General features: G+C 37.7%; 2 pseudogenes; both read left to right on the top strand.

Annotated features, from left to right (window-relative positions):
* Positions 1–1,379: 1,379 nt before the first annotated feature.
* LOC138922068 (ligand-dependent nuclear receptor corepressor-like protein pseudogene) lies at positions 1,380–6,446 on the top strand (annotated as a pseudogene).
* On the top strand, positions 6,438–15,903 carry LOC138922094 (large ribosomal subunit protein uL15m-like; annotated as a pseudogene).
* The last annotated feature ends 284 nt before the right edge of the window (positions 15,904–16,187 follow it).

Here is a 16,187-nt window from a genome sequence, read left to right as displayed (position 1 = left end):
GGAAAACGTATGAATCAAAGAGGAGGAAAAGAGAGTCCACGTAGAACTCTTTCAAGAAGTTTTGCTATGAAAGCAAGCAGAGAAATAGGCTCAGCTAGAGGGATTACGGGGTAAAGAAAAGTGGTGTTTTGTCTTTGTTTTTTTAAGGTGAGCGATATTACAACATTTTTTATGATGAAGAGACCATCCAGCCTGAGGAGAGATTGATGATGCAGTAAAGAGAGGGGATAAGGAAAACAACTAAACCCCTAAGTGGGTAGCAGACATAGGAGTCCAGATCACAGCTGGAAAGACTGAAGATTAACAGAAGAAAAGCCACTTCCTTCTCTTTAATATGATGCAGAAGATAAATGCAGTTGTAGGAAGGATTGTACATTTAGTGGTGGGATGTGGGAGAAGTTCCCTATCTCGTGACTTTTTTCTGAAGTGTAAAGGAAAATCATTGGCCAAGAGAGAACATACAAAATAGTCATCGCGGAGAGCGAAAAAGTAAGTTTTCTAAAACCCTGGAAAAGGATGACCAGCTTAAGGTTTGTGATCAGGAATTTAAAGAAAGCTTGTCAACCTGAAAGCCAGTTCTTTGTGGCCAGGAAAGAGGGCAATAATGAAAAGTGTTCTAGAGAGAGCAAATACAGTGATTGTTGTAGCTTCTTATTTACCCTAAATGATCACTTAAAGTGTATAAGTACATTATAATCTATAACAATGTTAAAGAAAATATATAGCTAACAGAAGTTGGCAAGTAGAAGGAGCAAAGAAGTGTGAGAGGTTAGGTGTGTAAGTATCTTCATCTCGCACAGAGTGAGGAGCTAATGTATAATTTTGAAAGTTGAAAATCCAAAAAAACAGATGTTTGAAGTACTTACCTTATTTAAATTATACGGTTTATCATAAAATAACTAAAATACTAAGAGGAAATAGTTTAAATTATCTAAATCCTCACCTGTCATAAGTGAATCCACAATGTCAAAAATTGATAAAACAATTAGTGATTGAGATCCTTTAATTTATAAATATGGAGGCAGTCACCGGAAGAAATAAAAAACAAAGTGAAAAGTAATTGCCTGTGGAGAACTTTTGTCCCTCATTATTATTTTGTATGACTTGATTTTTTTCATAACAAATGTATGCGTTAGTATACTTTAATAAAATTAAAACAGAAACTATTTAGCTGCGAATGAAGGCCTTGAAGTCAGGGCCAAGCTTTGATACAACTGGGTAGGTTTTGTCGAGGTGACATTTATTTCCAGCCCCTTCCCGTGCCCTCTGATTGGCTCTCTCGGAATTGGTTTTCTCCCAGTATCAAAGGGATTCACTGCCCTCCTGCCCCTGGCTTCCTCCCGCCTTCACTGAGGAAAAGCACATCTCTGGTTGTTTTCTGCTCCTCAACTTTGATCACTACAAAATGAGTCTATTCTTGGTCTCATTCTTAAAATGATTTGTTTTTGGCGCTCCGGGGCTCGCGCCCCTGCCTCGTGCCTGCGCCGCTCGTATGTAAATGAGGGCGCGTGACGCGGGACGCGGATGGACAAGGGAAGAGAGAGAGTGGCCGCTGCCCTCGCCGCCCGGTGCCGGAGCCCTCGGTGCGCGGCGGAGAGGAGAGGATGCCGGCGGGAACTCGACTCTTGGCGCCACCGTCTCATGCACTGTGTAGGTTTTGAGAGTATTTTAGAAGGGCTTTATGGACCACGGCTACGAAGAGCCCTGAGTTTATTTGAAGGATTGTCTACCATCTCTTGATTCTTCACAGTCAACACCAACAGAGGAACTGTCATCTCAGGGCCAGTGCAACACTGAAAGACTGAATGCCAAGCAGAAAATTAGCTAAATGCACTCTTTCGAAAGAAAGACCTTCCTCAGAACTGTGATCCTAACATTCCCCTAGTTGCTCAGGAATTAATGAAAAAGATGATACGTCAGTTTGCAATTGAGTATATTTCAAAAAGTGGTAAAATTCAAGAGAATAGAAATGGTTCAATTGGACCAAGTCTAATATGTAAAAGTATTCAAATGAATCAAGCAGAAAACTCCCTTCAGGAAGAACAGGAAGGCCCCTTAGACCTCACTGTGAATCGAATGCAAGAACAAAATACTCAGCAAGGGGATGGAGTGTTAGATCTCTCTACAAAGAAAACCAGCATAAAATCTGAAGAGTCGTCCGTATGCGATCCTTCTTCTGAAAATTCAATGGCTGGGAGACTACAGAGAAACAGAGAGGACTATGTGGAGAGAAGTGCTGAGTTTGCAGACGGTTTGCTCTCAAAAGCTTTGAAAGACATTCAGTCTGGAGCACTGGACAGAAATAAAGCAGGCATACCTCAAAAAACTTTACTTCTCCACTTAGAAGCCTTACCAGCAGGGAAGCCTGCATCTTTTAAAAACAAAGCTCGAGATTTCAGTGATAGTTACTCATATAAAGACAGTAAAGAAACTTGTGCAGTGCTGCATAAAGTAGCCCTGTGGGCAAGAGCTCAAGCAGAGCGCACAGAAAAAAGTAAACTCAATCTAATTTAAAGAAAAAAATGAAAGCCTACAATATGAAACTTCACGTCCTACTGTACAGTTAAAAATTCCTCAACTACGAGTAAGTTCTGTTTCAAAACCACAACCTGATGGTCCTGGTCTGCTGGATGTTATGTATCAAGTTTCCAAAACCTCTCCAGTCCTAGAAGGATCAGCTCTCCAAAAACTGAAAAATATACTCCCTAAACAGAAGAAAATAGAATGTTCTGGGCCCGTAACTCACTCAAGTGTTGACTCTTACTTTCTACCCGGGGACCTCTCTCCTTTGTGTCTTAATTCTAAAAATGGAACAGTTGATGGAACCTCTGAAAATACTGAAGATGGATTGGATCGAAAAGATAATAAGCAGCCCAGGAAAAAACGTGGCCGTTATCGGCAGTATGATCATGAAATAATGGAAGAGGCTATTGCAATGGTAATGAGTGGCAAAATGAGTGCTTCCAAAGCACAAGGAATTTATGGGGTACCTCACGGCACTTTAGAATACAAGGTAAAAGAAAGATCTGGAACACTGAAGACTCCTCCTCCGAAGAAACTCCGAGTACGAGACACTGGGTTATATAATATGACAGATTCAGGGACTGGCAGCTGCAAAAACAGCAGCAAGCCTGTGTAGATTACTTGTTAGGAAAATGTTTGTACGTGTGTTTGTGTGTGTGTGTATGTGCACAGGTGTGTGTTTGTGTGTCTATATACACACACGTGGGAATTACAGATGCTCACTCTGACAGGAGACATGAAATTTTGCAGTTGAAAAACCACTTACATGCCTTTTGAAAAAAAGTTTTATTCAGGGTTTTCACTGTGGACAGAATTATATAGTTGCTTACTTAATTCTGATAGTTTGTATTTAATCCTTGTATAAATAGGTGAAAAAGATTGAGGTTTTCTTTAGTAGTCAATAGCATAAAGCGTTGTGGGAAAACAAGTAATTGTCAAGTGAAACATTTTTATAGGTGAAAGACCACCCCAGCCATTCAGTTAAACCATCTTATAATGGAAATATGATATTAATAGTTTTTAAACATTTTTACCTAACATACTTAGAGTTACTGTAAGTACGTCAACCAACCAATCAGAGTTTAAATACGCAGCTATCTCCATACTAAGAAAAATTAATATATACAGTATTAGGACACTACAGTGCATTCTATGAAATATGAAATGCACTCAAGTGCATCCACCAGGAATAGACAAGAAAACCTTAAATGATATGTATAATGAAATTTAATATTTATCATTTAACAGTTGTTGTAGCAGGAAGTTGGGGTTTATAAGGTATACACTTTTTGAAAAAAACTGACACATTGTTAACCCCAGGAGCTATAAAATCCTTTAATATAAGATGGAATACTAAGAACAAAAAGTAATTTAAATTTAATTATTAAAATAATTTAATTTTGTTTTTCATTTGAAAAATAAGCTAATGTGTAAGATTAGAAAAGAAAGTTGGAATGCAACTTAGAGCATGTTTATAATGGGCACAGAAAAAGCTTGAGAATGATCATTTTGGTTTAAATGTGCTGGTTGATTGATGTTATGACTACTTTAAATTTTAAGGATTGTGATAGACTCCTACTATTGAAAAACCTCAGTGTAACTTTAATATATTTGCTGCTGTGACATTTCAAAACATTTTCAGTTTATCAAAAATGAATTACAGATTTCATTTTGGTGGGCGATACATTATCGTTTTGCTAATAACCAAATTTGCAGTTTGTTCAGGGTCTTAAATGGATTTACAAATATTTAACACTGAAGCTGTTTTGAACTTTCAGTAATGTAAACTCTACTAATTGGGCAGTTAGAAGCTGGGCAGTGCATTTTAACTTTTACTAGCCTCATAAAAGAGACCAGTAATTTTTATATAGCAGTTTTAAAATGTGGTTCAGAGTATCCATGTTGGATTTATGGAGTATGCCGTTTTAGTGGTAAAATGTTATAAAGCATGTGCCTCCATATAAAGATTGGGGATTTGCTTCATATGTTCACAGTTCTCCGAGTGCCCCTTTGCTCTGTTAAAAGTCAGGTTCTGATCATTTTTCTAAGCCAGTTTTCCTAAGTCCAAAAGGAATACTTAAAGCTGAATTTAAAAAATAAGTGCACCTTGTCAAATACTTGTGTTTTTACACTTGTGTTTGTGTGTATCTAATAATCACATATACATGTAATACTAAAGAGATTTTCAGCTATTACATTGAAAAACTGCTTACATATGTATAAGGAAACTGAAGAGAGGAAAATACACAACCAAGTAGATATTTGGTCTCTTCGATCTATACTGAACCCTCTTCAGCAATTAATGTTACCTGCATGCTAGGGTATGAATCCTCTCGCTCTTTTTTATTCCCCCAAGAAAGTATACATAATAGATTGCAAAACAGCAGATGTCAGGGTCATCTTTCTTTTTAAAGAATTAAGCCATATTTTGTGAGGGCCAGAACTTGGATGATTTAATGTATTTCCCCTCCCCGCCCCCCGCGCCCCCAGTGAAAAGCAAAGTTAATGTTTCAACACAATTTTATTGACCTCTTTATACAGAATTTTACTTGCAAAAATTTGGGGGCTTGAAGGCATTACATAATATTTATATTGTATTGAGCTTTTTTATTCCTCACACTATATTTACATTAATAAATTGATTGAGAAGTTTATAGTAAAGGGATACTTACAGAACACTTTTATATCATTTAAAAGATGACCTGACCAAAAACTTGACAGGATTCATAAAATCAGGGATCATTTTGCTATTGACTTCACAGTGCTCAGTAGTTTTATAGGTAATATTATAGTTAATTTGCCGCGTTTTAGTACTTGTATTATTTATTTTTGGTCAGAAATAGTAAATTAAATATTTTTTGATAGTTTGTAGGTAATGATCAACTCCTAACTTTTAAGATTTTTTTATTTTTTCCTTTTTCTCCCCAAAGCCCCCCGGTACATAGTTGTATATTCTTCGTTGTGTGTTCTTCTAGTTGTGGCATGTGGGACGCTGCCTCAGCGTGGTCTGATGAGCAGTGCCATGTCCGCGCCCAGGATTCGAACTAACGAAACACTGGGTCGCCTGCAGCGGAGCGCGCGAACTTAACCACTCGGCCACGGGGCCAGCCCCCAACTCCTAACTTTTAAAAGAAACAAAATGTTTCTAGTTACTGAGTTCACTTTTGATCATACAAACTTGGAAAGGCAGGGAAATTTATGGCTTCCCCTTCCCCCCAGTGATTCCATTAAGATATTCTCTATGTTAAACTTTCAAAGTACTTTATAAATTTAGTTACCAGTTATTACTTATTAATTGACAATTTTCTGAAAAATCCAGTTTCAGCAGACTTTTAATGAAGGTGAAAGCAACCATTATGTGCTTTCTACTTATTTGAATGTTCCTCAAGTATTTTATATTTAAAAAAAAAAAAGAAGGAAAAGAAAAAACGGTGCCTCTGTTTTTAGAAAACTACTGCTCAGTAAAGTTGTTTAAACCATTTCTGGTAGCTAACGATAATTTTATATTAAATTGTATACTAACTTTAGTGAGACTGATTTTTTTAGTTGTTTACAGTACAAATACTTGTATTTGTTTTTTAATTGCAGTATTTCCATTGTCACAGTAATTTAGTAAAACTCTGGCTGCCTTGATTTTGACAGATTTTGTTAATATAAACTGATTGTTAGGCAATTAGTTATATTTATGCATAAATCAATTGCTCTATGATTCATGAATTATTTATTACAATATTTTCTAATGAATTCATGTATCTGTCTTGTGTTGTACTGTAATTCTGTTCCTACTTTGTGTTGTTATATATCTAAATCTGATTGTATGAATTTTAATTGTTCAGTTAACGTGTTTCTAGGTTGTAATTTGTAGTAAAGCTCTTCAGTGCTTTTGCACTTAAATTTAAAAAATAAATAAAAAATAAAAATGATTTGGTTTTGGCTCATGGTAAAAATCAGTAATAATCTAATAACTGAAATTCCCTTCCTCCTCCTGTTCCCATCCCTGCCAAATATTATTTAATGTGTGATCTCATTTAGGGAGATTAGATGGGAGAGTTTTATATGCATGTTTTTGTTTTTTAATCTCAGAAACAGAGGGTTAAATTGATCAGATGCTTCACTTCACGGTGTATTAGTATTATGGTTCATACCAAGTACCTCATGTGATAAATTTATCCCCTTTTATTTTCATCCCCCTCTCTCATTCTCTACCCACCTTGAGAATTTTAACTCTAAATAATGAGCTCAAAAGAATTCATCTCTGTTGGCAGACTGTTAAGGCACTGGGATAGGTAGGGGAAAATTATTTGGGAGTGTGTGAGAAAGAGGCCTTCCCAAGGAACTTCAAATTACACCATCTTTACAGGGCTTGTTTTATTCTTTTTACATAATGATTCAGTAGTCACTATCAACTGGGACTGGAATTAGGATGGACTTTAAATCTCTTGTTGAGATGTTTTCTTATGGCAAGGTCTCATTAACATCATTTAAACAGAGTATAGCACAACACCCCAAGCAGGTGGGTGCTTAATAAGTATTATCATGCAATGATAATGATGATGTAAAACTATAGGCTTCAGGTAAGGGTTGATGACTTATTCACCACACACCTTAAACTACATTCTTAAAACACAGATGAAACTCATTAAATTATTTTGACAGTTTTATATGCTTCATCAACATGTTGGATATGGGATAAACAAACGGCCTACAATTAACTACAAACAATTATTTCCACTATTATTAACGGATGTTCACCAATAACATTATATAACCTACACAACAAAGAGCATCTACTTGCAAGAAATGCAGCACATTGTTTTTTATTTCCTGTATCTCATTTATTCAATACACATTTTTTCCATGAGAAACATTATTGGTGTTAACACTCATCCAAAAGTTCATTACTTAATGCAAACGATTTTCTAGGTAGAGAAAAAAATTGTATATATTTCTGTAGATGAGGGCACATTTTGCAACATATTTTGTAATTTTCCTCTCAGAAGTATGAAAATTCTAAAGAAAAGATTATGAAATATATTGAAGTGAAACCTCTTAAAGGCAGGAACTAGCTTATTTTTTTTCAGTATTTTCTTTTGTACTTCTAAATAGAGTCTGGACTTTATCTTCACATTGTTTTATAGAACTCATATATCTGTATTTTTCTTGAATTTGCATTATTAGGTCCACAAGAGACGTACTTTTTTTTTTTAACTTTTATAAAATACTCAATTTGGGAAAGTCTGTCCTACTAGATTTCAAACAACGTGGGAGCGAGATCTTGTTTGACTTCATCCACGTATATTTTTCAGTAACAGGTTTCAGTGTCTTGCTCATAAATATTGCTTAAATAAAGCATGAATGCAAATTTTTCTTTCTGTAGTATTTTATACTTGTTTTAAAATAAGTTGAAAAGGGTTTAATTAAACATAGAAGTAGCTCCCCTCCAAAAATTTCTCTCCTTCACTATTTGTGATCACTAAGAGGAACCAGAAAGAAAACTCCCCAGCGAGACAAGTGAAATATAAAAAGAATAAGAGAAAGAAAAAGAAAGGAACCTTGTTTTCTATACCACATTCACTTAAGACAAAAATAGGGAAGCTATTTTTTAGCTTGAAAATAATGTTATGTGTTCTATGCTGCAGATATTCAATTTTATATCCTAGGAAACACTACTGTTCTACTAGGAGGCAGTGTAAGTGTGAGTCCTGGCTCTGCCGCTTGTTGTGAGACCTTGGTCAAGCTACCCGACCTTGCCAACCCTTACCGTCCCGGTCCGTAAAAGGTAGTAACATCTACCTCCACAAGCTATTGATCGAATAAGGCTGACAACACAGCGATGACACGTGCCAAGCGCTCCTATGGCACCTGTCATCACGAGCAGCTCAGTGAAGTTCGTATCTCAGCGACTCGGTGGGTCAATGCAGTACACGTAGAAGCACACTGATGGGAATGCGTAGGTTGAATTTCATTACACAGGTTAGTATTAGCCAGGCATTTTACTAGCTGGACTCTGAGTATTGTTTAATCTCACTGTGTTTGATTAGCCAAATTCAAAATTAGTAATTCTGCGCTCAGGTTATCTCATTCTCCACGGCGCGGTCAGAGAAGACGCTGCCTCTTGAGGACCGCAGACCGCAGCGTTTGCAGTGCGCGTTTGCTGTGGCGGAAGAGAACACCGGACGTTCAAGCCCGGGCTCAAGCCACGATCTCTCAAACCATGAAGACATCCGCAGCGAATTTACAAAAAAAAAAAAAGGCAGAGCAACACCGACATGTCAGTCTTCTAAAGCTTCCGAAGCCGCTGCCGGATTCCAGGGCGCTGGCGCGCTCGCGGCACTGCGACAGGGGCGGGGCCGCAGCCGTAAAGCAGCGCCCCAGACCACGTGGGCTCCGACGCGGCCCGGTGCCCTTGGAGGCTCTTCCTGGGGGGGTCATGGCAGGTTCGGTGCAGGGCAGTGGGTCCAGGGCTCTGGACCTGCTCCGGACCCTGCCCCGGGTTAGCCTGGCCAACTTAAAGCCGAATCCGGGCTCCAGGAAACTGGTAAGTGGCTGGTGGCGTTGCGGGCAAGCGCTGGCGCACGGGGCGATGGAAGCGGCCCTGCACTGCCCGCGCTTTCCGGGGACTGCTTACTCCAGAGGGTATTGGGATGGAGGTAGGGTTTCTGAGTCCCTGTTCTCCTTAACTGCAGAGGAAAATCTTCTCGCGTGGTGTCAACTCGTAATACGGTTTATGCTTAAAAGCATAATTATGCTAGGGCGTAGGAGCGAAGTCGCACTGCAAAATGATTGTCCCGTTCAAAATTGGAATTAAAATGAAGGACTTTTCCAGTATAGCTTCATGGGAAAGAGTTGAATTGATTTATTCCGTTAGATGTCTCTTCAAATCACTAAATACAGCCAGAAAAGCTGTTAGGTGACGTACTGTAATTTTGAAAATCAGTTCGTTGCCTTCGTGAAGTGACAGGAAGTAAATTAAGAAAAATGTTTTCTTTATAAATTAATCTTTAAATAAAATAATGTATGGGTAGCAATGACATATTTACAATTCCAAAATAAAATTTCTTAACTATCATGTAAGCTTTGTTTGTTGTGGATGTTTAACTCTAGGTTTTTTTCCGTTCGAGCCTGTTGTAGAATCCTTATCCCCATCCCATCCTTGGAAGTTTGCCTTTGAAACACAGCTTGCACTTTGGTTGCAAGAATTAGGTACATCTTCAGAGGCAAAGATGCTGATTTAGAGTGTTTGGACGCTAGAGCAGCTAGGACAGTGCTTGGCACAAGGTAGTGTTAGCTAGTACTGGTTGGTTGGATGAATAAATGGTGTAACAAAAAATATACAACGAAAAGATGAGATACAGTTTATAAAAAGGCATCTGTAGATCATAAAACTTTGTTCTTTCCTTTAGGAAAGACGACCGAGGGGGCGGAGAAGAGGTAGAAGATGTGGCAGAGGCGACAGATAAAGGAGAACGACAGAGAGGAACCCGGCCCCGACTGGGCTTTGAGGGAGGCCAGACTCCATTTTACATACAAATCCCAAAATACGTGTTTAATGAAGGACATAGGTAGGTTGCTTTGCTTTTTAAAGTAGAAAGCCCTGTTTTTCGCTGAGAATCACCTAAAAAATAGCTTGGTAGAAATTGATAGTCACTTTGAAGCAAACTTTTGCCCCTGTTCCTCTGAAGCATCTTTAGTCGTGCAATTAGTTTGGAATAGTAGGGAAAATAGCCCAGACATTGAGACTGCAAAATGGAGATAATGATGCCTGCTCTCCTGGTTGTTTAGAGGCTTAGCAATAATATATATAAAAACCTGGCTCATTGTGATTACCCAATAAAATGACAACTACCATGGTTACTTTGAGTTCCATTAATGCATAATTCAGATAGTGGGTTAAATTTTCCCCAAATTTGTTTGTTGATTTGTGTGAATGAGTGAAGTAAAATGCTTAAGAGGCAAAGTATTTTTAGCAAAATAAAGGAAATACTGGTTTTGTTTCGTTACCAAAAATCAAGCAGTATAACGTTTCTGTTGTAGTCAGGAGGGTCTTATTTTGTTACCATCTAAATTGTTGGAGGAAAATAGAGAACAAAACTTTTAAGTTGATTTGGAGAACTTAGAGGAAGAGAGTTGAGTTTTCCAACTGTTACTTTCTTGTTTTGTAGCTTCGGACGCCACTATCAGCCTTTGAGTCTCAACAGGCTGCAGTATCTTAGTGATTTGGGTCGAGTTGATCCTACTCAGCCTATTGACTTAACCCAGCTTGTCAATGGGAGAGGTGTGACCATCCAGCCATATAAAAGGGATTATGGTGTCCAGCTGGTAGAGGAGGTAAGTCTGGATTAGTATTTTTGGAGTTAGATAGGAGGCTATTTCTGATTTTCATATAATCTATACTCTGCCTCCTTTGTTTTTATCCCTTTTGAATTGTTATAACCATTACATAGTGGTGATTGTGTTTATACTCAGTTGTGGTTTTAGAAAGCCAGCATGATCACGTCGAGGGGCCTCTGTTCCCATGGTCCGGGAATGCTCTTCTCCCGTGTGTCCGTTCAGCTTGTTCCCTCCCTCCCTTTGGTTCTCTGTTCAGATCTGATAATATCAGAAAGGTCTTTTTTGATTTTCTTTTATAAAGGAACACTCAGCCCCCACCCGCTTCCCCCACAGTCGTACTCTGTCTGCATTACTCTGCCCGAAGTATTTTTTCTTTGAATATATGAACACCTGACATTTATTACTAAGTAATGCATTTATTTTTCATTGTCTTCCTCAGTGTGATGTAAGTTCTTTGAGAGCAGGTACTGTGATTCATTCCTATGTTTGCAATATTGGAAATATTGGCTCATGATAATAACTCAGTATTTATGGAAGAAAGGGATCAAATCCAATTCTAATCGCAGTAAAGGACTTTTCTATTTATAGACATTGGCCAGGCATTTCATAAGCAAATAAACGTGTTGTTAATTAACTGCTCCTCCTCCTTGTTGTCAGTAATGTAACTGTGTGAGTAACTTAGTGTCCACTAGAGGGAGGCATATGTTTATGGAAAAACCTTTTAGATTCCTTTGAAAAAGTAAACCTTACGGATAAAGGATTTTCAAATAAGATGATTTGAAGATAGATTACCAAATATGCGATTAAGTCTCAGTATCCTACTCTGGGTGTATAAGGGAATGCACATGTAAATTGACATGGAAAAATCCGTGACCTCTTCAGCTGTTAAACTGCGCATCCCAGCAACTCACAGGCATGTGTCTATTAAACTAACAAAAATAATCCTGAAAACGACACCAGGGCAGTGGTTGTGTGAGTACAGTTCCACATCGTTTACAGCGCTGTAAATTGATTTCCGATTTGTAGTAAATAGTGGATAATAAGACTTTCTGATCCTTCAGCATAAAATTACCAATTTGGAAAGACATGTTTTCAAGGAAAAACAAAATAAACCTAACTGATAGAAAGACATTCCTAAAAATGCTTTTATAATACTTAAAATACTGCAACTAACCCCAATGTCCAAGGATGGGGAGTGGTCAAGCAATCTATGGAATAGTAATTAAAAATCACAAATTATAGGGGCTGGCCCTGTGGCCTAGTGGTTAAGTTTGGCGCCCTCCCCTTCTGTGGCCTGGGTTCAGTTCCTGGGTACAGACCCACACCACTCGTCGACGGCCATGCTCTGGCAGCAACCCGCAGACAAAATAGAGAAAGACGGGCAACAGATGTTAGCTCAGGGTGAATCTTCCTCAGCAGAAAAAAAAAAAAAATCACAAATAATATGGCAAGACCTTACTTTATTGAGTCAAACGTACCATAATTATTAAAATGCAGGTCGGTATCATAGATGGAAAAAGTGTATCTTAGAATTGATGGACTATTTTTTAAATATATTAAAGGTTCATAATTAATAAAAGGAACTTGATTGGGAGCCAGCTTGTTTCAACCACACCAAAATAGGAAAAAATTCTTATCACTACAAAAAGAATGGTAATGATGCCATCTTTTTATTTTTGTCAGAATCTGTTTTGAAATTAAAATATAGCACATCCTAACTAAAGTGATCAAAAGTAGAACTTAAAAAAGTTCAGGACTACATTTTTCAGTGTTGACCATGGTAGGGAAAGGTAAACTTATTTTCTGTCAGTTTAGAGGCTGTAGTAAAGTCAATAATGAATGCAAAGTGAATTTCTGTTGTCCTTTGCTCCCTTTTTTCTTAGAGGGGGTGACCCCTCCAAAGCTCAGATATTTTATTCTTTCGCTGATTCTAGCCCACTCGTCCCCCTCTTTAACCTTCTCTTGGCCTCTTGCTTGTTAAGGGATAGGAAGATAAGTCATGATCTGTATCCTACAGCATAATGTTGTGGTTAAGAACACATACTGTGGCTGGACTGTCTGGGTTAGAATCCTAGCTTTGTGATTTTGGGCAAGGTATTTAACCTATCTGTGCTTCAGTTTCCCCATCTGTGAAGTTGGTTTAGCAATAATCCTGTCATAGGGTTGTTATGAGGGTTAAACAGCCAACTATTACCGAAGTACTGGGAATGGGTGCTTATATTGGTGTCTACGAAATACATCAAGTGAAAATATAGTCATCTCTGCCCACAGGGAAGGAAAATTGGTAAAAGAAGGGGGCCTAGAAAATGTAAAAGAATTTGATGTTATTTGATAGGACCTGGAAGCAGAAGTCTTTGAAGTAGGAATTGCTGTTACATTGTGGGCATTTTGGAGGAGGAAACACAGTGTAAAAAGGAAGCTTGCCATAGTTAATTTACTTTTAGCCAAGCTAGCTACTCACAGACTATTTTGACGTGTTACAGGGTGCTGATACCTTTAAGGCGAAAGTTAATATTGAAGTACAGTTGGCTTCGGAAGTAGCCATTGCTGCAATCGAAGAGAGTGGTGGTGTCGTTACTACAGCCTTCTGTGATCCCAGAAGTCTGGGTAAGCTTGCTCCGCAGTCATTTTCTTCTCTCCCTCTTTGTCTCATGCTGGCTGCATGTGAGGATTGTAAAAGTCCTCATGGCTGTTTGACTTGCCGTTTGGACACCTCTGTTTTCTGTTTCAGGATTTCTTATTAGTGCTGTGGCTGGTGGGGCTCTGTCCTCTGATAGACCTCAGCCAGTAGGTCATAAAAAGGTTTTGTTTTTGTTTTTGAACACAGGGCTTAAATACAATGTTACCTATGTCTAGAAACTCACTAATGGTTGGTAACCCAGGAGTAACTCTGACTTTCAAGATACAAACTTTTGAAAATTAAGCATTTCCATTTGTTTACTTAAAACAAGCTTATTTAATTAAAAGAGTTCTTGGAATTAAGTTCTCATCTTGGTCATATTTAAAAATTAATGATTATAAAATACCATTATTAAAAGAAAACCATCATGTAAATAAAATAGTCAACATTTGCCTTTCTCTTTTTTTAATTTAAAAATTGTTTTAGAAATTCTATGCAAACCTGTTCCATTCTTTCTGCGTGGACAACCCATTCCAAAACGAATGCTTGCACCTGAAGCACTGGTGCCGTATTATACTGATGCAAAGAATCGTGGTGACCTGGCGGATCCGGCCAAATTTCCTGAAGCAAGACTTGAACTCGCCCAGAAGTATGGTTATATTTTACCTGACGTTACTAAAGATGAACTCTTCAAAGTTACTACTCGAAAGGACCCAAGGCAGATTTTCTTTGGTCTTGCTCCTGGACGGGTGGTGAATATGGCAGATAAGAAAATCCTGAAACCTACAGAGGAGAATGTCCTCAAGTATTACAGCTCATGAATTCCCTTCCAAGAAAGCAGAGTTGGAAAAGAGGACTGGAAAAGGAGGCCATGCGATAAAACAAAGAATTGGTGCGGTCACTGTGTTTGAGTGATGTCTACGACCTGGCTCTCAATAATACTTTCATCTTGGTCATTGTATTATTTCTTATCATAGTCATTATCAAGGAAAGTCTGCCTAGCAATGGCTTAAACAAATTAGTTTTTTTCTTATTTTTTATCACCTAAGAAGAATTGGTAGTGACGGTAATAGCCATAGCAGTTCAATAATCTTGCAGTTTCTGTATCTGCAATTCTCATGGCCTCTCCCCAAGACCCTAAGATGATCACCATGGCTCCAGTAAGAATAACCTTAAAGGGCAGGAAGAAGCGGGGAGAATGGTTCAAGCTATAGCTGCCCTGTTCATAAGGAAGCAAAAGTTTTCTCATGACCACCCCTTGCAGACTTTCATATACATCTTATTATCCATAGCTGTGTCATTTGATTCCCTCTAAGGGCAATGAGGCTGACGCACTGAGACTTAACTATGCCTGCCTCTACAGTTGGTAGATGGGAGAGGCAGAACATCCTTGGGGATGGAAATTGATTAGCCAACCACTAAGGACTGCCAACGTCATCAAAAAAGTTATTCATTCAGTATATATTTGTTGAATGTCAAGTATTCTAGGTTCTATTTAAATAACATAATATACATATATTTTATAGGGTACTTGATATTTACAAAATATATTTTTATAAATATAAAATAATTAAAAATACTTTAGAAAAGGTGCACTACTTCAAAAAAAGATCATAATAGAAGTTTTCAATGTACATTTTTTAAAATGTGCTTTCAAAAACTGTACCTAGGCATTCTGGAAAATGTAATGAAAACAGGTATTGCAGTTTGAATGGTACTACGCTAGAAAACAGAAGTAAATAGTTGTAGCAAAAACTTGTAGATATAAAGATGTTTCTGTGAGAACATAAAGGGCTGATGTACCCATAATGCACATGACAGAGGGTTTAACAATGTGCTGCCAGGCACCGTAGCTTTTATATACTCGTTGATCCGTTGCTGCTGCTATTAAGTTGGTTTTTCTTACTAACGCAATAGGATAGACTTAGGGTAGATGATAATAACACATTGTGTTCTGTGAGAAAATATTGGGCCGTGGAAAAGAGAAAATTAAAAGGGGCGATTTAATTTTGAAGTTACATATATGATCCTGAAAGAGAGAGAGAAACAACAGGAATAGTATTATCTTATAATAGCACATCTATTTATTTGGTAAATTTAAGACAACTGTTTAATAGTATCTTTATTATGTTCAAGATTATCATTATTATGTTTAAGATATTATTATTATGTTTTTAAGACATAATTTTCACTCTGAGCTCATTAGTAACAGTATAACAAAAGTTGAGGCAAATTCATTTTTGTTTTCAATCTGAAAAAAGTCACTTTTGGAAGTTTCAAGAATGGAAAAAGTGCTATAAATGTGTTTCATTAAATTGTTCTTTTAAAAATGTATTTTGAAAGTCTACAACAATGTATGAACACACCATTTTACTATTAATTTCTTCTCCTGTACATATCCGTGAGACCAGAATAAAAATGGACTATTTTCCTGGCTAGATATGCATTTATTTCATAAAGGAGCTCCTAATTGCGAAAATACTTGGGTGAAACCATCATCTCCATTCTCTGGATCCATTCCCAACGTCAGATGGAGAGACGAATGTGACTGGATTTCACCTGTTCAGCTTGTAACCCCAACCTTTGTCTCCACTTGGAATAAAGTTGTGTACTTTCGCTATCAAAAGGAACTTCCCATTCACCATCTGGCCCTTCAGCAGTCCCCTAAGCACTAAAAATAGAAGTAAGACTAAACGGGTGAAATTAATTTTAA

The sequence above is a fragment of the Equus caballus genome, unplaced genomic scaffold (assembly GCF_041296265.1).
Source record: "Equus caballus isolate H_3958 breed thoroughbred unplaced genomic scaffold, TB-T2T haplotype2-0000448, whole genome shotgun sequence".
Classification (NCBI taxonomy): domain Eukaryota; kingdom Metazoa; phylum Chordata; class Mammalia; order Perissodactyla; family Equidae; genus Equus; species Equus caballus.
This window is presented reverse-complemented; position numbering and strand designations above follow the sequence as displayed.